General features: G+C 54.6%; 2 long non-coding RNA genes across 4 annotated transcripts in view; both read right to left on the bottom strand.

Annotated features, from left to right (window-relative positions):
* Positions 1-3636: 3636 nt before the first annotated feature.
* Positions 3637-5664, bottom strand: LOC309854990. Its single transcript, XR_014306534.1, has 3 exons — positions 5630-5664; positions 4372-4629; positions 3637-3842 (listed from the first exon to the last, which is right to left on the bottom strand). It is a non-coding gene; the product is annotated as an uncharacterized lncRNA (long non-coding RNA).
* A 3940-nt stretch (positions 5665-9604) lies between these two features.
* The window catches only part of LOC309854982, a 90374-nt gene continuing 74163 nt past the window's right edge, over positions 9605-25815 (bottom strand). For 2 of the 3 annotated variants that reach the window (XR_014306522.1, XR_014306523.1), the window contains 2 exons: positions 10158-10278; positions 9605-9901 (listed from right to left, as the gene is read on the bottom strand). This is a non-coding gene — a long non-coding RNA (uncharacterized lncRNA). Of the gene's footprint in view, positions 9902-10157; positions 10279-12824; positions 13320-25815 lie in introns of those variants that run through there. The other variant, XR_014306524.1, reaches the window with a different exon arrangement.

The raw sequence follows: 25815 nt of genomic DNA, 5'->3' as shown, positions 1-25815 counted from the left end.
CGAAATACCCCCGGTGCCATGTTCCCCTCGGCGGCACGCCGCCCTGCAGGATACGCATCCGTAGCGGGTTCAGAGAGGAGCTGTCCACCTCCCTCACTGCAGACATGGGCCAGAGAAGTTAAGCAATGAGCCCAAGGTCACACAGCAAACCAGTGGTGTGGCTGTGTCCTTGTGTAGAGGTGGCTTAGTTTCTAGATTCCTGGGCTGTTGTTGCGTTTGTCCTGGGACGAGGGTCCCCACAGCTGCAGTGCTGGGACCTGAGTGTCCCTGTGATTCGGGCCGTCCTCTGCCCTGAGGAGCAGGTGAGAGTCAGGAACAAGCGGCGGTTCCTCACGTCCCCTCCCGGCCAGGTGGAGAAGACACACAGTCCGGGCGACTGAGGTGCACAGGCCCTGGAGGCAGACAGGCCACGGGGGGCTCAGGTGGGACACTGGTTTTGTGTGTGTGTGTGTGTTTTTTATAAACGCGGGATCAGATCATATGTACCTCTTTCTGCCTGCTGACACGCAGCCAAGCTTCGTGGAAATCCGTCCGGGTCGCCCCACGTGCTTTTCACTCTGGGATGACCATTAACGGGCCATGCGCGGACGTACCGCAGTGCGTCAGCCGCTCCTGCCTCTCCCCACCACGCCAGTGACCGGGTGATGTTTGTGGGAAACGAGCCGAGACCCAGGAGGGAAGAGGGCGGGGAGAGGGCTCCCCATCAACAGAAGGGGAGTGTCTTCCTATGCTGGGCCAGGGAGGCTCGGATGAGCTGTGTCTCCTCGGCTGTGCCCAGTCCCTCAGGTCCCTCCCACCGCCCTGGTGGGCTTCACAAAATGGGACGATCTGCTCCTTCTGCTTGACAGCCCCTAGGATGAAGACACAAACGCCTTACGGTGACAAATATGACCCAGTTTCTCCTGCTCCAGGCTGCACTTGCAGCCTTCATTCCCTGCGTTCCAGCCACTCTGGCTTCCTTTGTGGCACTGCCAATGTGCCGTGGTTCCTCCTGCCCCAGGGCCTTTGCATGTGCTGTCCTGACCCCCAGAATGGTATGGCCCTCTCTCCCATCTCCCCCTGCCTGTTCCCCTTCCTCCCTCCTCCTCCCCACTCCTCCTCCTTTCTTCCCTTCTCCTCCTTTCTTCCCTTCTCCCCCTCCCCTTCTTTCTCCCCCTCCCTCCTCCCCCACCTCCCCCTCCCCCTTCCTCCCGCCTTTCCCCTTCTCCTTCCTCTTCCCCTCCTCTTCCTCCTGCTCTTCCCGTGGTCAGGGCAGGGGAGGAAAGATAATGAATGGCTCCTTAGGTAGGAACCGTTACCCGCCCATTTTACAGATTTAAGAAACTGAGACCTCCAGGCCCAGGGAAGCTCAGAGCTGCAGCCTCCGGGTCAGACAGGGCTGGACTCAAACCCCAGCTTTGCCACTGGCTGATGGGCCCACTCGGGACAAAGGCTCCCACATTTCTGACAACTCTGAGGATGTTTATCTGAGAGAAAACAAAAAGAGCTTTCTTTAACTGAAAGAAAGAAAGAAAGAAAGAAAGAAAGAAAGAAAGAAAGAAAGAAAGAAAGAAAGAAAGAAAGAAAAGAAAGGACAAGACAAGACAAGACAAGACAAGACAAGAGGAAGGAAGGAAGGAAGGAAGGAGCAGCACAGGAAGGGTCTGAGCCTCAAAATGCCAGTGTCATTATTATGGCATGGAAAGTAAAGTGAGTTTCTTAGAAGTAAATTAGGCCAGGACTTCTAAGAAGGTCCACACACCACAGCACAGCCCACATGGCCCTGCCCACGGGCCCTGCCCACCTCCTGAGCCCACCTCACTCCTGGTTCCCCTCACTGCCTCCTCCCAGCCCCCTTTCCAGCACTGCTTTGTATCTGCGGATCCCCCAACCTGGCATGCTGTCCCTGCAGGATTTTCTCTGTCCGGCTCATACTCCTCATTCATAAGTCAGCTAAAATGCCACCTTCTCCGAGAAGCCCTCCCTGACTACCCTATCAGACACACCCACGTGTTCCCACGAAGGGGCTTCACCACGCTGGCTTATGTCCCGCATGATCTGTGCTACCATCTGACACTCTCCCGCTCACATATTCAGGCGGGTGCTTGGGGATTGTCTGTCTTTCCCCATTCGGCAGGTAAAGCCGGGGCCTCCCCTATCTTGTTGTCCAGTATTTCATCCACAGCACCTAGAACTGTGCCTGACCCCACAGTGGGTGCTCAACAAATATTTCCTGGAAGAACGCTTGAAAAGGGATTAAGAATAGAGAATGGGGGGCATGGAGTAAGCCCTCAGCCGCAGGCCAGGTCGGCCAGAGGGTGCTCCAGTCCTTCCTTACTGGCCTGCCCTGGGGTCTGGGATTCAGCTGTTACGTTCTGAACACAGCCACAGGCTAACATATAAAACGATGGGCATGGCTGTGTTCCAACAAAGCTTTATTTACAAAAAAGGGGCAGCCGCTGAATTAGGCTCACAGGTCCTGGTTTTTCAACTCCTGGTCTAGGAAGGTCCCCGCCAGGGTACTTGTGGGACAAAATGCAGGGTATGGTCCAGGAACCAGCACTCACAAGGCAGTTGAGACTTGGTCAAGGTACCTGACAAGGGCTGCATCAGCAGGACCCCAGACACTAATCACAACAGAGGCATGGGCCAGAAACTTTATTGCTCAGCAAGACTTTGGCCCCCAACTTCACTACCTGCTGATTTTCCAAAGAGCAGTGGAGGTGGGCTCAGCGCTGTGATCACTGATGCGTCAGGGAAAGGGAGCCTGCACGTTTAATTAAATGTTATTCAAGAAATAAAATTCAGGCCCTCAGCTGACAACGCAGAATATTAAAGCATCAATTTCCTGAAGGAAACCTGCCTTAATGAGATTCTCCAAATAAATGGAAAGGGGGGGAAGAAATGTATTAATCCCAGCTGGTAATGTCAGCCCCATCAACCCAGAGCGATGTCTTGACGAACAAAGGCTGATGATATTGGTTTAGTAGGAAAAGAAAGTGTGTGAGTTTCTGTTGAGTCCTCTGGGTTCCAGAGACACCCAGACCCCTGGGAAGAAGACCCTTCCATCTCATGAGCCCCTCGGATGGAGAGAAGCCATAATGTGCTGGACTGTCGGGGCCAAAGGTGATAATAATTGATTCGAGTCAAGCCGGGAGGTCTAGAGTGGAGGGTCACAGGGCTCTGCCCTTGGTCCTGTCCCAGGCAGCCTTGTCATTCGGGACTTGGAAGGGTGGGAGGGGCGCACTGACCTCATTTGTCCGGACGCTGATGTTAGAACTCCATTCATCTATGTAATGTACCCGAAACACTTTGAACAAAATAGATGCCTGTCGCGTTTCCCCATCCAACCCTTCAATCCCTTCTGAGTCCCCAAACCAGTGTGAATAAGATCGATTTTCTCCACTGAATACGATGGTCATGGCCTTCCCCTTCCTTTTCCTCCCCGTTCCGTTATTAACTTAACATCTTTCCTTGAATTTGACTCATTCATTATCTCAGATAGAGAGATTTTAAAGGACACTTTAGATGACTACTGGGAATGAAAAACTGGCACGGCCCCCAGCAAAATGTAGCCAGAAAGACAAACTGAATGACAACTTAACACTGTCGTGGCTCAATATCATTTGCCAGATGAAAACCGTAAGCCCCCAGATTCACCCCCAGCGTCCTGGAAGCATAAATGGTGTCAGCCGTCTGGTGACATTGTGCCTCTGTGCTGCGACCTCTGCCTGAAGTCAGCCCAGATCTCTTTCTGTTGCTTAGCCTCGCGGACCCCCACCTGGCAGATACACCGTCCCTCGGGTTCCGCTCTCCCCAGTCCTGGCGTCGCGGGGTTCTTGTCTCCGAGCCGAAGAACAAATCTTACAGACAAGAGAGAGAAGCAAAGTTTACTAAGGGAAGGTGAGAGCAGTGAGGGTGAAACAGGAGCTGTCGAGAGTGAGAAGGGTCCTGGGCGGGTTGCCAGTGAGGGCTTTTGGGGTCGGTCCTCCATAGAAAACTGACCGAGGGGACTTGGTGAATATCTGGTCTGTAACATTAAAACAAACCAGGTTGACGGTGTAAATACTAGGAAAATACCTCGCCTGTATTAAGAGCAAACAAGGCGGCTTGGTTGGCTCCTTCCCTCTGGCTAGCACCTTGTCTAGAACATTTTACATCCGGGGTGTCTGCGAGCCTGGTCCAGCGGCCCCGCTCCGCGGGAGCCTAGTCTCACAGGCCGGTCATCTCTCCCTACCTAGCCTCGCCCGTCCCTCCCTTACTCACGGGGACCTACCCTTCTGCGTCCACAGAGAAGCTTCAGCCTGGGACGTGAAATAAAACAAGGCTCCCTGTTCACAGTGGGGCTGGGGAGCTGGGGCAGGACCGAGCCCTTTCTGACCCGCTCCATACCGTCTCCCCAGACGGGGCGCTTGGCACACAGGAGGCATCCCGGCCCCGGGGGTGGGTGCCGCGGGACTCAATACAGCGGCGCGCGGGGTCCGGGAAGGAAGTCTCTGTGCGAATCTTCCTTCTCATTCTGCACTCTGGGACTGGAAGCGTCTCCCGGGAAGACGGCAGAGGGTGTCAGTCTTGATTACGGGGGGGATGCATCTGCTTGGGGGAAGTTTGATGGAATGTCCGGCCGTCACTATTAGTCTTCATTGAATACTAAATAGAAGTATGAAGAATCAGAGTAGACAACCAGATTGTGAAAAATCTCCCAGATTTATTTTTGCAGTGCTGTTAAATCCATTTCTGATTAAAATAATTCATCACTTATCTATAGCAAGCAATACGGACTGGTTATCCATATGTGAATCTGTCTTAGGAATATGCACCAACTTAAAGTGATTTTTTAATAAAAATACATTATTTTTAGCCAGCAATTTGGTTCCGAGGGCTGGCTGCTTACAAAGGGAAGAGAACTATTCTCTGAGTCAGTGAATGTTTCCCAAAAAAATAAGGGGAAAACAGGAGAGGCAGCTGGCTCCCAGCGGGATACAAATTCACGGTGCTTATTACCTTTGCCTCAAATTTCACTGCTCTTAATTTTTGGTTGGGGGCAGGGTGGGCTGTGGCCGGTGTTCGGTTTTTCAGAAGATGGTTCAGACAGCACCTGACGACTCTGGCCGGGTTTGTGGTTTCCTTGAAACGGTCATGACTTGGAGGAAAATTTGAAAAATGGCCTAGCACATGCCCAGACTTCAAGGGTCCTTGGGGTGGCATTCAAGGACCCAGCACAGCCCAGTCTCAACCCAATATTCCCTACTGCCCAGGTCTCCCAACCACTGCTTCAGCCGCAGAAAATCTCCTCTTTCTCCGGAACAGCCGGCACAGCGTGTTCTCTCGGAAATACAAGGGGAAGACCGGGAACCATTCTTATGTGCCTGTACTTGCATGGAGCGGGTCGGGAAAGGTGCTCAGGAGACAAAAGGAGTGGTTCCGTGGGGAGGGAGGAGGGTGGGAACTCCCCGGGGTGAGGAAGGGGCAGGGTAGGACGGAGGAGGAGAAAAGGCAGAAGGAATCCTCATTATTCCGGAAGACATTTCTAGTCCTTTGCGCTGGCTAGCCCCAGCTCCTGGAGGACTTGCTGGACCTCACAGCCATGGGCCACCGTCCCACCCCCCCGATGCATGACGCAAGAAGGGTCCCTCCGTGTTCCAGTCACCTTGGCCATTAGGCAAACTCCCCAGGGGCCGGGACTGTAGATGCCATCTTCTCCGCAGTAGCAGGGGCTCTAGCACGGTGCCCAACACACAGTAGATGCTCAGTAAATCGCTGTCGAATGAATGAATGAGGAACCATTGAGAGGCTGCATAACCTAATAGGCAGGAGCACGGGCGCTGGTGTCGGCAGGTCTGACAGGGGCTGTGTGACTTTAGAAATGTGAATGAACCTGAGATGCAGTGTCTCTCCTCGGGTTCTGCCAAACGCTCAGTATGGTCACTTGTGAGTCATGAGCCCGCCGCGTTAGCTAGGGTGTTGCGGTTGTCTTGGGGGCGGCAGTTGCCGCACTGTAACTCACCTGCCACATTCCTGCCCCTACCCCCAGACCCGATGCTCTGACCCTGCCCCTAGCATCTTTCTGCAATGCCGGCTCTAGAGTAGAACCAGCAAGGAATGGTTCTCGGAAGGTTTGCTGACTGACTTAAAGAGGGAGCCGATGAGGGGGGAGGCTTCTGCCAGAGGGGGAGGAGGAGGTGAGGCTGATGGGCAGGCGGGACCCAGTCTTGCTGGTAACTGGGACCCCGGCCATGCAAAGCACCCCAGAGCTGACGACACCAGCAGGCAGACCTCGGCCTCCCGCAGTCCCTCCTGCCGGGGATGCAGAGGGAGTTGAGAGCTGGAGCCAGAAACTTGGCCGTTGCTCCAGTAGCGGCCCTGCTCAGCCAGCCCTCCTGCGGGGGGGCGCCTGGCACCTTAGCCCGCTACCCACCGGCCTCCATGCCCAGGCGGCCCTCTCCAGGGGGGACTTGCCCATGGGTGTCCCCTTTCCCTGTGCAGCCCGCACCGTCCAGTGCCCCTCGCTTCTGTCTTTCCCACGAAGCACACGTAGCTCCTGCTTGCTGAACCGCACCTGGCACTTTGCAGGGTGTTGTCATGCACGTTCCCCCCGAGGAAGTTCGGTGACGCTGTCGCTGTGGCACAGCTGTTCAGAGGCTGGGACATCAGCGAAGATCTGTCTCCTCCTGGGATAAGGGCTCCTAACTGCACCCTTAGGCCGCCCTCCCCGTGGGACCCGGGGCGCGCGCTCGCTGATGCTTCCAGGCCCATTCCCCCCCTCACACTCTTCCGGTTGCCCGTTCCAGCTGGGGACGCAGCATCCCGAAGGATGTCCCGTGACCTCTTCCAGTACCTCCCGAGATGGAGAGCTCACTGTCACCGCCTCCTCCTGGCGAGGTTCCTTTTACCACACCGGGAGGCAGGCTCGTGCTTCTCGCTTTCCCAGGTCGGGTGCAGGGGCCCTGCGACCCCACGCTGACTCCTACTCCAGGGCTCAGCCTGGCATCCACCTTCAGAGGGGCTTCATGGCTTGGCATAGCATGAGACACATAATTGACGCTCTAACACAGCTCTCTGGGGTCTGGTTGCTCCTGGAAAAACCAAAGGAGGGACCCTGCCCTTGACCCAGGCTGTAACAGATGTACCTGAATTTTCATTCAAGTTCACCTGTACTGGTGCCTTCACAGCTTGCTGTGGATGGCTGGGAGGGCAGGCAGCTCTCCAAATGAATCACCCTGGTGGGCGAGCCCCGTTCCTGTGGGCGCCAGTCTGTCTTTCATTGAATATTCACTGTAAATATACTCTGCTGGGCACAGAAATCCTACACATAGAGCAGACGGTCCCTAACCTCAGAGGTTCCTGCGGAATCAACCCTGGTCACAGAGGGAAACAGACCACAGACAGGAGAGCCGATCCCACGGTCACCCGTCAGCACGGCACCCTCCTGCCTGAGTGCCGCACACTGTGCACAGGACAAAGGGCGTCTGTCTGCGGGTCAGCTCCTCCCCGGCAGGAGAGGTGCTTGTGGGAGCCCAGTGCTGATGGGGCAAAGGAATGACTGAATCCAGGAACATCCTGGAGGTTGATCCAACGATGCTGTTGGAACCTGGAGGGCAGACGCCAGCATCTGGGAAGAGGGAGCGTGAAACAATGAGTTTAACCTCGTGGATGGCGTGCTCGTGAGTGTGGGTACGGGGGAGACCGCAAGTGAGCAGAAGGGACTGCCCAGAAAAGGCAGAGAGACTTGGCAAGGCAAGAAGTGTTTGCCAAGCTACAAGTGTTTTCGGGGCTGCAGCAAGTGCTCGGTCTCGTGCAGACGCGCTTCCCTTGGGGTTTTGAGCACAGCAGCCATGGCTGGTGTAGGGAAGAAGGAGGGGCTGTGTCCGCGCCGGTCAGGAGCCAACTCCCCTCCAGGTCCCTACGCTTCTGTCCGGCCTGCGCTCCCAGACCTGCAGGTGTGACCTTGAGCGTCTGCCTCCCAGGGGATGGAGACTGTCAGTGCGGACAGAAGCAGACAGGCTTGTGCTAAAATTCCTGGCACTCTCCATTGACTGGGCAGGTGACGCGCCCTTTCCTGGGTCTGACAGGTCTCTGGGCTGCTCATCGACCAGCGTGCCTAACCCCCGTCCTGGGAGCAGCCAGGGTGCCGTGACAGCCAGCTGACGTTAATTATCTGTGGGTTACAGGCACGGGAGAGCGCAGAGGGCTGTCAGCAAGCAGAGCGGTGTCACGGTGGCTCCTGGCCTCTGCAGCCAGGACCACGAGCAGGGACATGGCTTTGCAAGTTCAAATTGGGGTGGGGGGCGGTGCGAGGCTAGCAGCGCTCCCAGCAGACTCTGGGGTTGTGCAAACCTTTGGATTACTTCATGAGCAGGTCAGGCTCACGGTGCCCCAACACCCAGTCAGATCCGTCCTCACGGCCGGACCGTTCCGTCTCCGGAACAGGCCTCGCAGCTGGTTCTCCGCATTCCCGGACGCCTGCTGGCGCTCGGTGCCATGTCTCCCTCCCGCTTCTAACCCAGGTCCTCCCTGCACACGGCAGCTAGAGCGGGCCTTTCAGAGTCTACATCCCTGCGAACCCAGTTTAGGGTCCCGCCGGACCCCACAGCTTCTTGTCCACCTCTGCTCTCTGCTCTTGCCACACGGCCTTTGCACATGCTGTTCCCTCTGGCTGGAATACTGTTCCTCCATCCCCCACTTTCTTAGATCTCCCATCATGCCTCCCCTCCCCCACAAAGCTTCCCTCAAGCCCCAAATCAGGCAAGTTCATACTCTCGCAAAGGGGGCACAGAGGTCAAAGGCATAGAAGCTGGCGTCAAGCGGCCTGGTTTTGAATCCCAGTCCCTCCTCTGGCTGTGTGACTCCGGACAAGGTACTTAAGCTCTCTGAGCCTCAGTGTACCCCTCTACAAACAATCCCACGAGCCCTGTTTTATGGACCAAAGGGGTTAACAGAGGTACAAGGCCCTTGGAGCAGAGCCTGGCCTGTGGGTGCCAGCATTAGCTGCTGCTGCTTTACATTCCCTGATTCTCTGTAACCAGAACCTTAATGGGAAGATAATTTGATTAATTCTGTCTTCAATTGGCTCTAGGCCAGGGGTTCTTACCTTCTGCACTATTGACATTTGGGGACGGATAGCTTTGTTGTGGGGCTACCCCGTGCATTATAGATTGCTGGGCAGTGTCCCCGGCCCCTGTTCCCTAGATAGCAAGTTGTATCCTCTTAATTGTGACAACCAAAAAATGTCTTCAGACTTTGCCAGTGTTCCCAGGGAGACAAGGCAGCGGGGGAGTCCCTGGCTCTCCTGAGAGAGCAGCGGGCATAGGCGGTCTCCAGTGCGATCTCTTCCCAGCGCCCAGCACCGCGCTGGCCCGAGACAGGTGCTCATTAGGACATGTAAAATGGGCCCATGAAGGAGTGAGTGATGAATGAAGGCGCAGCAAGAGACAGCGGTAGCATAAAGAGGTCAGGGGACAGGAAGTCAGGAGATCTGGGCTCAGGTGCGGCTTCCGCTCGTCCCAGGGGGCGTCACTCAGGGCCAACTGCTCACTCCCGTCTTCCCACCCGTGAAACGCGGGTGGTGGTGGTGGTCGCGATCTCTCTCCCATCACGGGGGTGTTACAAGGCTCAGACAAGCAAATGAATGGTAAAACGCTTTATAAACCGTGGAGCACCGTACGGACGAGCAGGTTTGTAAGGGTCCCTCGGAAACCCTCCGACGCGCCTCCTCTCAGCGCGCTGGCCCTGTCGGGCATCCTCTAGGCTCTGACGGGCATGGGTGGGCATGGGTGGGCAACAGGCGTGTTACATAAGGAAGAGGATAGAGCCCTTTGTCTTCCCTTTAGTGTTGCTGTCAGTCCGTCTTACGGGGGAGAGCGTCATGGTACAGTGTAGGTCACGGTGCTGATGGCGTCCGACCAACAGGATCCCGCACCTGCTGCGAGGGCGGTGTCCCTGTCACTGGTTCGTAATGGACGATGTCTTGGGTAGATTGCGGTACCAAGTACATAGCAAGGCCAGCAAGCCCAGAGCGCTTAACTACATTGTGTTTCTAACAAGGAGAGGCACCGTGTGGTCGCAGGAAGGCTCTGGGCTTGAGTCTTAGCAACCCAGGTGCAGAGCCAGGCTGCAACGGCCCCGGGCTGTGTGAGCTGGGCCGTATCACCTGCCCTCTCTGGGCCCCATTAACTTACCTGCTGAATGGGAGCAGAGGAGGCGTCACAGCATCCTAAGATGTTGGAAAAGGACATCTGTTTGGAGAACGGGCAGGATGGTGTGGGACAGCACACACTCTTCTCCGTGATTTCCAAGCATCTGTCAAATATGCAAATAATATTGATTTGCAGGAAACGACCCCCTCTTAGGCAGCCTGGAGAGTCCATGGCTTGCCTGCCTTAGGGTAGCATGGCACAGGGGGCAGGACATGGAGCCCAAACCACGAACGGGGAATTTGGCTCAAGCACCTTGCCCACCCCTCCCCCCGCCATCATATCCCAAAATGTGAACTGGAGATGCTAAGCACTTCTGCCTCGGACAGCTGTTGTCATGGTCAGAGAAAAGAACCGAGACATGTGTAATGATTGCGTAACTCCATGCCTAGTACGTGGAAGGTTCAAAAAGAACTGAGACAGTGTAAAACTACTGCTTAACTCAATGCCTGGTACATGGAAAGTTCTCGGTCAGTGGAAGGAGCCCCATGTGTCAAGTCCCTTCCATCCTATGACAGAACTTACCTTTCCTGTCCTCCTGAGAGGTCCTCAGCCTCTTCCCCATAGGATAAAATAGAAGCTGACAGACATGTGAACTAAACATGGAGGTCCTCTTAAAGGATTAAGCTTCCCATGGTTTGACTTGACCATGTCCTTCAGTATCGACATGATTCAATTCCAGCCCTTGGTTGTAGCTTCGAATGAAGCCAAAACACTACCTGGAGGTCCCAGAGGCCAGCGCTGACCACGTGGCCCCCAGGGCCTGGTCATCTCCCCGAAAACCAGACCCCGGGAGCCCTGCACCCCAAGGACCTCCCTCCCTGCGCCTGCCACTTTCCACTTACGGAAGCTGCTGCTCAAGTCGGAAGAATTTCTAAAATGCTTTAGGGCATTCGAGCTCTAACAAACTATGACCAGGTCTTCGTTGGGTTCTTTCTCTGTGCCCGGCCATTTACAGGAGCACCACAATGTAACAGCTTAGTGGATTCGAATCTGATCAGGAATAGTGAAGAAATAAATGCTCAAAGGAAGGCATCCCCCAAGGGCAGAGACCCTGAGATAGCCGGCTCCAGGCAGGCCTCCGATATGCAAACTACCCCCTCTGAGGCGGTGGCTCCTAGGTAGACTCCGGACGTTTCTGTGCCGGGACTGGAAATGCAGTGTAGATGAGTAGAAAGAGCCTGGTTGCTGCAGACAGACCTGAATTCGAATGGTGACTGCCTATCACGAATTGTGCAATGATTATGTCCTTCTTGTTTGCCTCCCCTGTCCGTACGGGGACTGACTTCCCGTACAGAGGAGAGTCATAGTGGGGACCTTCCCCCGACGGTGCTCTAAAGACCAGAACCGATGACACACACGAATGCGTCAGCTCCGTGCCTGGCCCAGGGCTGGGGCAAAGACCTTGGAATGAGAATTCTTTATAGGACAAGGCATCCCTGTCTTTCAGATTCTAGCACCCAGGAATCAAGAGGAGAACTTGTTAAAAATGGAGTGCTGGTAATGTTCTCAGCACAAAAAAGAAGCGGTAACTGTGTGACGGGACAGATGTGTGCCGGCAACGTAGGGGTGTATCAGATCAACACGCCGTATTGTTATGTGTTATATGTCAATTACAGCTCCGTAAAGACGGCGGGGGCGGGGGGTTGCTTTGGGGTGGGGGGGTGTGGTTCTTAAAAGGTAACCCAAGAATCCTTTGGTATAGGAGCTGTTCAGGGTCTTGACTTGGGTGATAGATTCCCAAACCTACACATGTGATAAGGTTGTACTGAACCACATCCGTACGACCTACACACGCGGCTGGAGAACTCTGAGGAAGATCAGCAGCTTGTATCGATGCCAGTCTTCCTGCTCCGATTTTATTCCGCAGTTTGCCAAGTGTTACTGGGGTCAGGACGGGGGTGGGGAAGCTTTCAAAGGATTTCTCTGTATTACTTCTTACAACGGGATGTGGATTTAGAAGTACTATTTTGAACCAGAAACAGATTGCTGGACCCCGCCCCCAGACTACCAGTAGAAACTGCATTTCTTTTCTTAACGTGTTGCTTTCTCCCCAGCTTTACTGAAATCTATGTGACACAGAACACTGTGACTTCAAGATGTCTGACATGACAGTCTGAGGTTCATTTACGCTACTGACATGATAAACACGGTGAGAGCAGTTTACCTCATCCGTGACCTCACACGGCTATTTTGTGTGCGTGGTGAGAACATTTAAGATCTAGTCCCTTAGTGACTTTCTAGAATACCATATTCCCAGCTACAGTCCCCATGCCGCATCCGCTAGGCGCTGCGCCTGACCCGTCTTATCACCGGGAGTGCGTACCCTCTGACCACCTCCTCCCGGTCCCCCACCCCCGGCCTCTGGCAACCATCAGTCTCTCTGTTTCTAGAACTCCAGCTTGTTTAGATTCTACCTGTGAGTGAGATCAGACACTATCTGTCTTTATCTGGCTGGCTGACTTCATTAGCATAATGACCTCAAAGACTGGCCATGTTGTCACAAAGGGCACCCTTTGCTGCTTTTGAAAGCTGAATAATATCCACTGGGGCTATGTACGTCTTTTTTTATCCATTCTCCCACTGACCTTGCATTTCTAACACACTCCCAGGTGATGCGGAGGCTGCTGCTGGTCAGAGGACCAGACTAACCTGCTCTTATCAAGGAGGTCCCAAAGAAGGCAGGAATTCTGCATCCACATGGTCATTCCAAGGCGAATAATCCCGGTTTGTAGGAAAATTAACTCCATGAATTCCTGCAAGGTCTGGCTTCTGTCCATCTGGGGTCCCGGCATCTCCTCACCTTGCGGTGAGACCTGCCATCCAGCTCCACCTTCCACCGCCGGGCGAAGGCGGAAGAGGAGAACCTCCAGACCAGCAGCTTCAGGAGGCAGATGAAGAGGAAGCTGCCCCCACAGCCCCCATGCACACTCCACTGGGACACCACACCTTGCTGCAAGGCAGGCTGGGAAATTGAGTCAGTAGGCGGGGTGGGGGGGGTCTTGTTTCTGGGAAGAAGGGGAGAAAAACCAAGGCTGATGGGAGCAACCCGTGGTGTGCCACGGTTGCCTCGACCTAGAAAGAACCAGAACAGGCAGGGTGCATCAGCGATGTGCCTCCATCTTGGAGCGTCCCGGAAAAGTAAGAGAACACAGGGCAGAGATGAGGGCCGGGCGCAGGGGCCTCCAAACGGTCGGCTCAGCCTCACTTCCATGACTGTGAGTCTCACGGACTTCCCTCTGTGCGTGGCAGAGGTGACTCAAAAAGCAAACAGCCCAGGAGGTGGCCTGGGGGGCGTTCCTCATGCCGTTCCGCTCTGCCTCGGTTCTAGGCAAGCTCTAGTCCTGCCAGCACCTGGTCCCTCTGCCCTCCAGGTCCAGAGGCCTGGAGGGAAAGCGTGTCATGCCACAGAGTCGCTGTCATTAAACTGCGTCAAGAGGGCGTCAGGTGTTGTCTGATGACCTGCCAGCACCCAGCACCCGGGCCCCCAGGCTGTGCACAGCCGCAGGGAGTCCAGGGCAGCTCCCGGGCAGTGCGCCCGCTGGACCTTCCCCTTGGGGATTTTGGCTCGGGCTGCCCAGTTCTCTTACAGAGGATCTGATGGGCAATTTCTTGGTTAAAGTAAGAGCGGTGCCGGGGCAGCTTCATCTCCCTCTTGAATGAAGGTCCGGGAAGATACCCCACGGGACCCGCTGAGCCTGCTGGGAAGAGTGGAAAAACCAGGTGAGGTGATGAGTAAGGCCCTGCGCCCGGTTCGGTGCGGGGCTCTCTCCACTCGGGCATGCTCCAGCCCCCGCGGGGCGGCTGTGACGCAAGTCCATTCTGACGCCATCTGACTCTGCCGAGAACGTCCGATTCCACAGGGGAAGGGCCCCGCCCCCCGAGGCTGCAACCCCTTCAGATGCCAGCGGCAAGTCCCCCTTGTCACCTGTGCCTGACCAGCCACAGATGGGAGGTTCCAACCACCCCCTCCTTGGGTTTAGTGTATTTGCTGAAGTGCTCACAGAACTCGGAGAAACGTTCTTACTCTATCCCCCGGGTATTATAAGAGCCTACAGCGCGGTAACACCCGGAGGGCAGCAGTGCACAGGCCAACGGATGCGGGAAGGGGTGCAGAGGCTCCCATGCCCTCACCACGTGGGCCCTGAGAACCTCCTGTGTTTACCTGCCGGGAAGCTCGGAACCGTCCTTTGGAGGTTCTGTGGGGCTGTACCACAGAGGCGGCTCGGTCGGCTCACTGGCGTCCGGGATTGAGTCGACCTCTAGCTCCTCTCCGCCCCCCTCAAACCTCAGGGAGTGGGACTGACATCGCCAAGCCGCCCGTCCCTGGGTGCTTTCCGAAAGCCACTTCGTTAACATAACAAAGCCTTTCTCTCATCACAGGAAAATTCCAAGAGTTTTAAGAGCTAGCACCAGGAACAGGACGAAGCCCAAATATCTATGTCTTACCACAAAATCAGAATATCACGACGGTGCTGATGGTGAGGCCAACGAACTGTGCACCCGACTCCACACTGTGTGCGGCCCATGCCTCCCACACCATCTTATAACGGGCCACTCAGAAATCCAACACAAGCCAAGCCCAAGCTGGGAGGTGGCCATGCCTGGATTAATCCAGAACGTTCCCTCTTTACCAGCATGTCCCGTGTCCCCAACTGGCGTCCAGTGCTAAAACCCAGCCCGCAGATGTATTCTGTCTGACCTGCAGCGTGCTTTCAATTCCTCCAGTTGGTAACCAAGATTTAAATATAGCATTTGGGGTTATTGGTTTTGTTAAGCCTAAAGGTATCCTAGCTTCTGGCTTCTAGAAGATTCAGAACACCTGACATCCCCAAGGCCATAAATCCCACATGATAACAGGTGTCCAGGACTGTCCACTTTCAACCGGGCTGGGGTCGCCATTTTGCTAAAGTCCGCATCTGGGTTATTTCTCTTATTCGGTCACAGGCTGGTCCCATGAGCATCTGTGTTTTCAACCTTCCTATGTCTACGAGGGGCAGTGTGGCCTCGTGGCGGGCCGCCAGGCTGTTAGATACTGCTGAGTGACCTGCCTCCGGCCCTAGGGTTCCAGGAGACTAGTTTGGGGACGTCACTGGCCTTCCGGATCCCTGAGGAGCCTGCTGGGGGGGGGTCTGGTGCGGACTGGCCCAAGGGGAGCCCAAGTGACCGGACCAGATGCCACTATGGTACTTCTCTTAAAAAGCATGACATTGAACTTAGATCACAGATGAAATTGGTTTGGGAGGGGCAGGTCCTGTGTTCCCCGCGCTGTGCCTGCCGGGTAGAAACCTTCCTCCCTGTGCTGACCTCCACGCCGGCTCAGCGAATTCCCCCCGAAACTGTGAAATTGCATCAAAAGATCTGATCAAAGCCCCCATTGGCCGCCAAGCTGCAATGACTTCTGTGATTTTTCTTAACCGGATTTTAATTTTTATGTTTATTATTTGGGGACTGACGGAGCAGAGGAAACAGCTCAGCCCCTGGATTCCACTTCCGCGCTCTCCTGTGAAGCACTTTAAGGACTTGGGAAAACTCAATTGCAGAAGAAAGGCATTTGGCTCTCAGTGTTTCATGTTTTGTTCCCGCTCCCCGGGCTTGGAGACAGCTCGGGAACTTAATTAAAATCAATGGAGAAAAAGAATTGAATAAATCACAACATGAATATCTCTGCAAGTCTGTATCACAGTGCAGCGGCGTAGAGGTGGAAACAGACGTTCTGTTCTCTCTCCCCCCCTCTGGAAAGGGGGAAACTTAAAATGATCTCATAGCGCACCTGGTATCTCCCTTTTCTTCTCTCCCTCCTCTAAAAGCAGAAATCTGAAGGGAAGACCATCACAAGATCAAGGCCGAGGATCTGCCCCTTATCCACAAGAGAGGTCATTAGCACACAGAAAAGACCTCCGTCCATTATTGAACACGAAGCACGTGGCATCGGGCTTCCTCAAGCAGCCCTACAAAGTCATGGTGCTTAAGCCCCATTTTGCAAATGAGGTGAGGCAGTTCTCCCCAGTTTAGCTGGGCTTCAGGGGGTTCCTGATGTTCCTCATTTACCTTGGACTTGGCAAGATCTCCAAACCAAAGACTGGGCACTTGTAGATAGATTATTTTCACGGGGTCTGAAGATACCTAGAAAGGGACAGGAAAGATCTACTACAGGACACGGCCCCCTTCACGTGACCCTGCCTCCAGGCACAATTACAGTTAACCATCTCTGTTCCCAAGAGAACGGAGTGTGCTACTTAGGGTGCCAGAGGAAGAAATGCCCTTCCAGGGAATTTCTGAAAACACAGTGAAGCCTCTGACATGCCTCATTCTCCACAGTAGAGTGGTTCTTGCCCAGATCTAATCTGTATGCACTGGTTTGCAGGCTGGATCCCGGCCTTGGGGTACAGAGAAAAGGAAGGGATGGGCCCTCTCCTGGCCTCGCCCAGCCCCACCCCCACTCCAAAGTTCTGCCCTCTTGCCGGATACAACGCCAACCCAGGGCCTGGAGCAAAGATGGTGCCTGTGGAATGTTAATTCTTTGCTTCGTCCTTCCTTCCAGGGTGCCTGAACCGGGGGGCTGCAGAGGTCATGGCCACCCCCATCCGTCTCCTGGAGCTGCTCACAGTCTAGAAACGAGGCCCCGGCCCCAGGCATAGCAGCGATGCAGAGAGGGAAGTGTGATCACAGAGCTAAAACCACAGAGGATCCCCAAGGAAGGACCCACTCTGCGTTGTATGACCCAGTCCCCCGCATGTCCCTGTGCCTAGGACTTTCCTGGCGCCCTCACAGTCTCCTCTCTCACGCTGTCCCTCCCTCCCTGCCCTCGGGATCCTCACGCCAACTCCTCCTCATTCCTGACGCACTCCTGCCTCCCCGCCTCACCGGGCCGAACCTATCTGTCCCCCGTCCCCCTGCTGCAATTCCGCTCGCCCAGTAAGGCCCGCCGGAACTCCCACCCAAAAGCTAGTGCACGCCTCCGGCTGCGCGCCCCAGCCCCACGGCACCCGACGGGCTTCCTTTCTGAAACACGCGCTCACCGACCGAGTAGCCGCCCCCGTGTGTCATCTCTCCTGACAGACGGGGACATCATCCCGACAGGGTGGGTAAGACGGTATCGGGGTCAGATCTCCGCAGTCAGACGGCACAGACCCGGGGGAGGGAAGCAGACGGAGCATGAATATAAGAGGTTTTGAGGGCTGGATTGTCAGGTGTGCGGTAGTGAACTACTGGTCCTGTGCCCTGTAACAACGCCCTGCAACAAACCACGTGACACTCAACAGCTTATGGCAAAACGAGCTCACCGTCCCGCTCAGCGGTCAGCAGGATGACGGCAGCCCAGCTGATCCAGGGCGGGGCAGGGTTGGGGTGGCCGCAGGTTGTCTACACCGGCTCCAACCTCTAGGCTGGCTCAGGCAACCCCTTGTGTGTGTGTTTGGGGCCCCGACTGAAGGGGTCCACCCTTCTCGTGGCAGATCCCCAGAAGCCCTGACGACCTTGGCCCAGAACAGGCACTCTGACCCTCCCATCCCCCTCTGGCTCAGCCCCAGACTCTCAGGGCAGAGGCAGGTGCTCTGCCTGGACCCAGAAAGCCAAGGGAGCCCCAGACCTATAGGAAGAAGTGCAAAGAGTAGAGAAAGACAGCTTAACACCTGGAGCGCGGGAACAACTGCAAAGATGATCGCATCCCCCCCTGCAAGGGCAGGCTGAGGAAGGAGGACTCGAAGCTCGAATCTAGGTCCTAGTTTGTGCCAGTGGCTCACGTGTGGCCTCCTCGGAGGTGGAGAGCCCTGGAGAGCCCACGCGAGGGAATGCTGGGCTCCGGCTGGGGCACACAGATGTGCATAGCAACCGAGACACATCTGAATAGAAAGTTCTGGCCTCCGTTGGCCCCATCACTCTATGTCTCAAAGAGAAGGTCTGAGATGAACTGCGGGAGCAAACAAAGCTTTGCGGGGTGGGGAAGGTTGTGCAGGGTGAGTTGGGGGGGAGCGGGCGGCTCTCCTGGTAAAATGGCAGATACCCGGCACGAGATGCTGGTGGTGGTGGTACTCATCACGGTCCCTGCTTAAGCGCACGAGGACACCCATGGCTACAGCAACCTGTGAGCTAATGAGCTACAGATGTTGAGGGAAAAACGTACAAAGAGCCTGGGTTTTTAATGACATCACCGGGCAACTCTAGGGCTCGGGAGAGCGCTCCGGGGCAACACTGCGCACCCCTGTGATGTGGGCCGCGGCCCCTCCCAGCGTAGCGTCTTCCCGCTACCAGGGCTGGGACTTCAACCCGGGGCAACAGCAACAGATCTGTAATGCGGGGGGCAAAAGAGGGCGAGTGAAAGAAAAAGAGACAAACTCTTGGATCGTGGAGAGGGTGTCCAAAGAGAATCGGGGTCCAGCGCTGCAAGCGGCTCATTACAACAGCGCGTGACAATCAACAGCGCGTGACAATCACCCGCTGACTTTCCCGAGCGAGGGGCCGCGGACGCAGATGGAAAGTCTGCGTTTCCCGCAAGTGTGTCCGTTGAAATCCTAACCCCCAAAGTAACGGGTGCCAGGAGGTGAGGCCTTTGGGAGGCGATTAGGTCAGAGAGGCGGAGCCCTCGCGAATGAGATCAGTGCCCTCATGAAGGAGACTCCAGAAGGCTCCCTTGCCCCCTCTGCTCTGTGAGGACAGAGGGAGAAAAGAGCCGCGTACGAATCAGGAAGAAGGTCCTCCCCAGACACCAAACCTGACGGCACGTGGATCTTGGGCTTCCTCACTTCCGGCACTGTGAGAAGTCAGTCTCCGTTGTTTATAAGCTCCCCCGTCTATGGGGTTCTGCTACAGACACCCACCCACCCAAGACAAATCACGGACTTCCTGAAGGAGGGAAAGAGGGGTTTGGGGGGGCAGAGGTGGGGGGAGTGGAAAACCTCGAGGGGATATTCTCCCCTCCCGGTGGGACTCACGCCCGACTCCGGGGCGGATCGCGTAGCCCAACCAGACCCCCCAACGACAGCAGCAGTTCAGAGGCTGGCCCGTGCCCAGGGCCGGGCTAATCAAAGTGGAATCTGGATGAGGTGACAGGAGGAGATTCTCTCTCTCTCTCTCTGTTAGAGCATCGGGGAGGAAAGTCAGAAAATATATTGCTCCTCATAAAAATGCAGTAAAAGATGAAGTACAAACAGCCCCGCTGTTACTTTGAAATATTGCCATTCTGTGATTAACACTCCACGCATCAACCTAGTATTGCAGACACACTTTTTCGCACTGGACTTGAACGGGGACGGGTGTGAGGATTAAGCCATGTTGTCATCATGCCGAGACGGACTCTGAAAATGAATCCACCCCAGAAACAGCAAGGAGGAAAGATCTTGTGACTCTCATGTGAGCACCTGAATCAAGCCATACCTGAAGTCGGGACAACCTGAACTCCGGTAACATAGGCCCTTACCATTTTCTTCTCAGTGTGCACTAGAGCTGGGTAGGGTTGCCACTCACGCAGGAAGATTCCCGAGAAAGGAATGACACGGAGTGGAAGAAGTGGTGATCAGTGACTGTCCTCCTTACTCAAAACCTGGCGCTAGCCAGCAATGATGAAACCCTTCCCCAGCCCTCTCACAGCCCTGCCCTGTTTAGCCACCACCCTCTGGCCAGCAGCTATGGTTTCTGCCTCACGTGATGGGAAAGGAGGGGAGGGGCTGCCCGGCCCCTTCATCCCTCTCTGCCTGAGTGCGCTCGGGGTCTCGTGCTCTTGTACTCCATCAGGAGGAAATGCCGCACTCACTCAACTCATCACTCCTTGTTTTCATCAGCTTTTGTTTTTATCAGCTTTCAGCGAGGTGCTCCGACTGCTCCCAAAAAGTACATGCAAGGGAAGCCACTGACTCCAGAGTGACAGGCAGTCTCTGTGCTATGATGTCCTGTTGAGATTATCCCCCTGGGGCCCAGAGCTTTTTGCCAAGAGCTCCTAATAATTCTCTGAGCGCGGCCTGCTTCAAGCTCCGAGTCACCGAGGGGCAGAGGCTGCTGCTGGGGGCTAAGTGGCTGGAGCTGTGCAGGTTAGAGGTTCACAGGGGTAGGAAGCCCACAGGTCACAGCAGTCACAGGGACACTCGATATGTCATTGGTAGACTCCAGCCACCGCTGCAGGAGAGAGGCAGGAACAGGTAAAGGGCAAGAAGCATAGAGATGCTCTGACGTGAGAACCTTCGGATGTGCCCAGACACCAGGGCGAGATGAGCGGGAGAAGCACGGTCTGATGATTTTAGCTCCGCAAGTGAGACCGAAGAGAGCAGGTATGGGCTAGAGAGACGGTGCGCTACGTCCGTCAGAACGCGGTCTGGAGCCAGGAGTCCATCCGGCGCCGGTACAGAACAACACACCCAGGCGGGGTCAGCGGGGTGGCAGGGCTGGGAGAACCCCCAAATCCCAAGTCACGGTCACAAAACTCCAGGGACTCTAGGGCTACAGTAAGAAAAGTGACGGGACGCCGCGTGCTGACACGACCTCCCGGAGAACCGCAGAACTCGAGCTCCGCCAAGATAGGCACGTGCGAGGCAGGCGAGCCTCTGCAGAAACGAAGGTCTGGGTGGTCCGTGCGCGCCGGAGAAGCCAGAAATCTAGAGGACTTTTTCTTTAAAGTGGAATCATTTAATGTGTAAATACTGGCCACTCATGCTATTTTTTTTTTCCTTTTAAAATAAGCAATATGGACTTCAATTTCTGGTTGGGTACCTGAGGAGCTTAGAGATTGTCCCTCAACCCCAACCACAAGTGAAAAGATGAGCGAACCGAAAACCCCACAGCTCTTCTGTGGGATCTAAATCCTGCAGAGAAAGTCACAAGAAGTCGAGCAGCCACCCCTAAAACTGGAGAGACAGATACTGGGGATCAGGGCTCGCCAAGGAGGCACCACAGGCAGCGAACTCGGTGAATCTGCTGGGCACGGCGCGGGGAGGGGAACCGGCACTGTGGCTGACAGCGGCTCGGCGGGGCCCCACATCGGGGCAGGAGGCGGTTCACCTCCGGGAGCCCAACCTAGTTCTGGCAGTGAAGGTGCGGGGGTAAAACCCCCTCGTACTTCCGGTGGGGGAGGGAAAGGAAAGCCTTCTGACGTCACAACATCCCGCTCCTCCTAACAAGGCCTGCCTTCCAGAGGCGCTCTGCTGCCGGCTCAGTCGGACCCTCACCCACCCGGAGAAAGGAAGGAGCCGACCCCCGTCCCCTCCACCCACCCGGTCCCACCTAAGGGGAGAAACTACTGAGAAGCACAGAAGTTCCCATTTCAAGGGCATGGGCTCGCCAAGAGACTAACCACAGCGCCACAGAGCTGCCCGGGGGGGCTGAGCTCGGACGAGTTACATGAACGTCCACGCGGCCCACGGAACACCAGGTGGGATTGAAGAAAGTCTGCCTTTCGGGGCGCCGGGGTGGCTCAGTCAGTGGAGCGCCTGACTCTTGATTTCAGCCCAGGTCATGATCTCAGGGTCACGGGATGGAGCCCCGTGTTGGGCTCTGTACTCAGCGCAGAGTCTGCTTGGGATTCTCGCGCGCAATCCCTCTGCCCCTCCGCCTGCTCGTGTGCACACACACGTTCTCTCTCAAATAAAATCTTTAAAAACAAGAAAGAAAGAAAAAGAAAGCCTGCCTGAGTTCGAATCGCCACTCTGTCACCTCCTTGAGTCCACCGGGGCAAGGCTCTGTCCCCCCACTGGATCCCGTGATGTAGAAAGCACACAGAACCCTTAGCACAGCGCCCAGCACCCCGAAACTTGCCATAGATAAGTGGTATCTAATAGTTTTGCCACAAACTGCAGGCCCCTGGAATCTATCCTACGCAAAGGCCTGTATCCATGAGTTCCTGACCCCATCACGGGCTCTGTGCTGTGAGCCCAAATGGTCCCAACCAGGAATGCAGAGTGGACCCGTGTGAGGTCAGGGACTGCTGGCAAGTTAGGGCAGGGCATGCAAAGAAATGTTTTAAGAAAACTTCGGGGGTAAACGCCTAGGGAGGTAGGAAGGACGGATGGAAGCGTGGAGAGCAGGGGAGAAGCAGCGTGTTCGGAAGAGCTGGAAGGGGAGGAGCTCAGTGAGAACGGAGGAGGGAAGGAAGGACAGACACAGACGGAGGGACGGAGCCTACTGGAAGGCAAGAGTGCTGTGCTCTGACGCCGCTTTGAGAATCTGCAGGTTTCTCTGGCCAGAGTCAAGAGTCACCGTCCTCCGGGCCCGCTTCCAAACGCCCGATGGTGAGCCGAGTGCTGCGGCGGGCCCGCCGTAACCCCGGCTTAATAAAGAAGTCGTCAGTTTCTTGTCAAGAGCATGTGCCAATCTCATCCAAATCAATTAATTCCTTAATCACACTGTGAATGGAGCAGGATGTGAAGCGCCCATGTGGGAGCGATGAATATTAGCCGTATTTAACTGCCAAACGCTTCTGATACCATAAAGCATCCTTGAGGTTGCACAATAAAATCCAAAGTTTAATTGGTGGGTAACAAGGCCCCAGGCAATTGTACCTTATTAATGCTGACAACAGGAATATGTATGCAAGGCCGCGACAGCCGGCTACTTAGAGCAATGCCAGCCGCCAGCCCCAGGAACAGGAAGTGATTAGTGTGGCCCAATTGCAGAAAGATTTAGAGTCTCCTTCACCAATGCATCTTTTTCAAACACCACACTATAAATACATCATCTCCGCCATCCAGCCATACCCCAGAGGATGTTCTGAGAAAGGCAGAGAAGTTGAAGATAGAAGCTTATGGGTGCAGATAGGCAGGCAGGTTGGGGCCACCCTATAAGGTTGCACAGGTTGTGGACTGCATCAGGCTCCTAGTGGAAGGAAAGCAAGCAGAGACTGAAATTCTGGCCTGAGCTCTGTGCACCAAGCCACGTGCCTTGGCATGAGGTAATCTCCGCCCAGAGAAGGGCAGGGTGTTTTCTAATCCAACCACCCAGACAGTAAGTTGTTTAAGCTCTTTGAAATAATTTTTCCATTTGAAGAGACTGGACTAGATGAGACATATCTTCTGAATGTCACATTGCTTAATCGTGTTTTGTCCATTCAGTCACCCAACAACAAACACGTGTCCGTGCCTACTATCATCTCCGCAGTCGTCTAGAACCTAGAGATGAGGCAAGGCCCTCCCCAGTTCGGGGGGAAGGCAGAATCCCAGGCAAATAACTGCGCCGGCAGTACTTTGGAGGGAAGAGTGGGAGGACACCTCAGCTCCAGGACAGGGAGTGCCTGTGGCCTTTTCTTCTGTGCCCCCCCCCCCCCACTGCAGCCTGCTGCAGCAACAGCCAAGACTAGCACATTAATGATGCACTTGTCATAAGGCTTTGTCTCTTTCTTACTTGTCATCGCTGCCAAGCTAGAGCTCTGGGAAGTCATAACTAGGCCTTATTCATCTCCGGAGCCCCCAAATCTCGCCTAGTGTCTGACACGCAGTGCAGGGCAGTAATGGTTTAATGAAGTTGCTATATTCCAAACACTGTACGGACGACTTTCTATACACAGGGTTCCTTCAATCCTAGCCCTCCAACACTCTCTAGGTCATACTGCCATGGTGGCACGCATTTTCTAGAAAGGACCGGGATAGTACGTAGAGTCCCTGTCACGGCTTCTGACCTCTGCTGCTGTAGGACGGAAGCAACCATGGACAACATGAAAACCAGTGCACGTGTCCGGAATTTATGAGTGCTGCAATTTAAATTTCAGACACTTTTCACATGTCATGAAATCTTCATTTTTTCAACTACTTAAAAATGTAAAAAAGAAACACCACAGAAAACGATTCTTGCATTGTGGGCCACGCACAAGGAAGCAGGAGGCCAGATCTGGCCAGTGCCCCCTGCTTTGCCAGCCTCTGTTCCACTCTGTGATTAGGGGCCTGGGTTTCTGTTGGGTTTTCTGGGAGGAGGCCCTGCTGGAGGATTGGAAGGAAGAGAGAAGGGGCTCCCTTTGTCTCGCTTCTGTAATATCCCCCCAACAGCAGAAGACAGCTGACAATCTAGCCAGTCCCAACACCGGCCACTCAGTGTCCCCAAAGAAGTAAACACCAGCCACCTGGCAGGACTTCTCTTCAAGGTCCAAGGGCCCACCTACAAGGATCCTCTTATGACTTCTTACATTTGGTTATGTTCCCTCTTCCTTTTCGGTCCTCAGAACTAGGAAACTGTTGCTACTTCCTGCATTTCTAATATTCAGGATACTGTGGCCTCCCATTTTGTGCTTTCAGGTCCCTAACACCTGAGTAACCAACTCCCTGCATTAAATCCTCTCTATCTGAAATACCTAGTGTGATTTCTGTTTCCCTGACAAAACCCCAACTACTACGGCTCCATTTTATAGGCAAGAAAACTGATCCTCCAGGAGGTTTGAGCCTTATCTAGGTCATGTAGGTGGTAAGTCAGAAGGACTTATGTAATATCACAGGAGAGGGAAAAGGTAGATTTATACGGGAGTCCATGACTGCTTGACCCCAAAGCCTACACACTCTCAGTCAGCACACGGAACGAAAGGGGGAGTTCGCCACTCATTCTGCTCCCAGCAGAGCTCTGAGCACCCCACAGGCACGGTGTTCTGAGAGCTGAACGAATCAATGAACGTGTGATCTTATCTCTGAGCCTGGCATTGGCTTGGGCACGCAATAATGTGTAACAGATGCATGTTGGAGGGAAAATACAGAATTAATGTTTTGGGCCAGTAGTTCTCAGTTCCAGCTGCACATTAAAAATCTCAAAACCTTGAAAACCATGGCCAATCCCTACTCTAGAATAAAAGGCTCAGCATCAGGCACCAGTATTTTTTTTGTGAGTTTCCAGGTGATTCTAACATGTGGCTGGGATGGAGAACTGCCGGGGCCCAGTCCTACCGGAGGGATCACTGGGCAGGGTGTGGTGTGTCCTCGCCACCAGGGGAGCACCATCCACACCCCTCCAGGGAGTGCGATCGCATCTGAAGGTGACGGTCCCTTTGTGCAGGCAGCAGGTAAATCCTTCCCAACGTGGCAAATTAGACTCCGATTCAACCACATTTGCTGAGCACCTATTACGTGCTGGACGCTGTGTTGCTAAAATTCACGTTAAAGGATGCGTAAGTTACGTTGTCATTGAAACCCTTATAGAAACACGGACAACGGTCAGACCACATAGGGCAGTAGAACTCTACTCGCAACCTCTGGAACACTGAAGCCTAGAATAGTCAGGGTTTGGTTAACAACTGCCATTTCCTTTTTTTTTTTTTTTTTTGCCATAGCTTCCAACTCAGGACCAACCAGAGAAAGCCACACGTTCCTCCCAAGGCAAGAAAATTAAGATACTTCTAGTTTTCTCACATTTCCCCACCCCAACAACCTCCACATGGGGCCTACTGAAGCCTCTCCCGTGGTGACGCTTCCTCGGCCCCTGGGCAGTATTTTATTCCTGGTGAACAGGAGTGCCGGCCGGCCGGCACCCATCTCCCTCGTTACAGCAAGCTCTGAATCAGCCGTTTCTGTTCGCCTTTGGGTGGTCTTCCTTTATTTCCACATCATTATTGATAATATTTTAATTGTGCCTTTTTGTTTTTGACAGAGGCGAAAGGAAAGCTCAAAAATGTTAGGTGACATCAGAGGTCCCCCAGCGGGAAAGAGCAGAGAAAGGACGTGAGCGGGGAGGAGCAGGGTAACTTGAG

The sequence above is a fragment of the Mustela nivalis genome (genome assembly GCF_964662115.1).
Source record: "Mustela nivalis genome assembly, chromosome: 19".
Classification (NCBI taxonomy): domain Eukaryota; kingdom Metazoa; phylum Chordata; class Mammalia; order Carnivora; family Mustelidae; genus Mustela; species Mustela nivalis.
The sequence above is the reverse complement of the archived record's forward strand: the minus strand, read 5'-3'. Positions and strand labels throughout refer to the sequence as shown.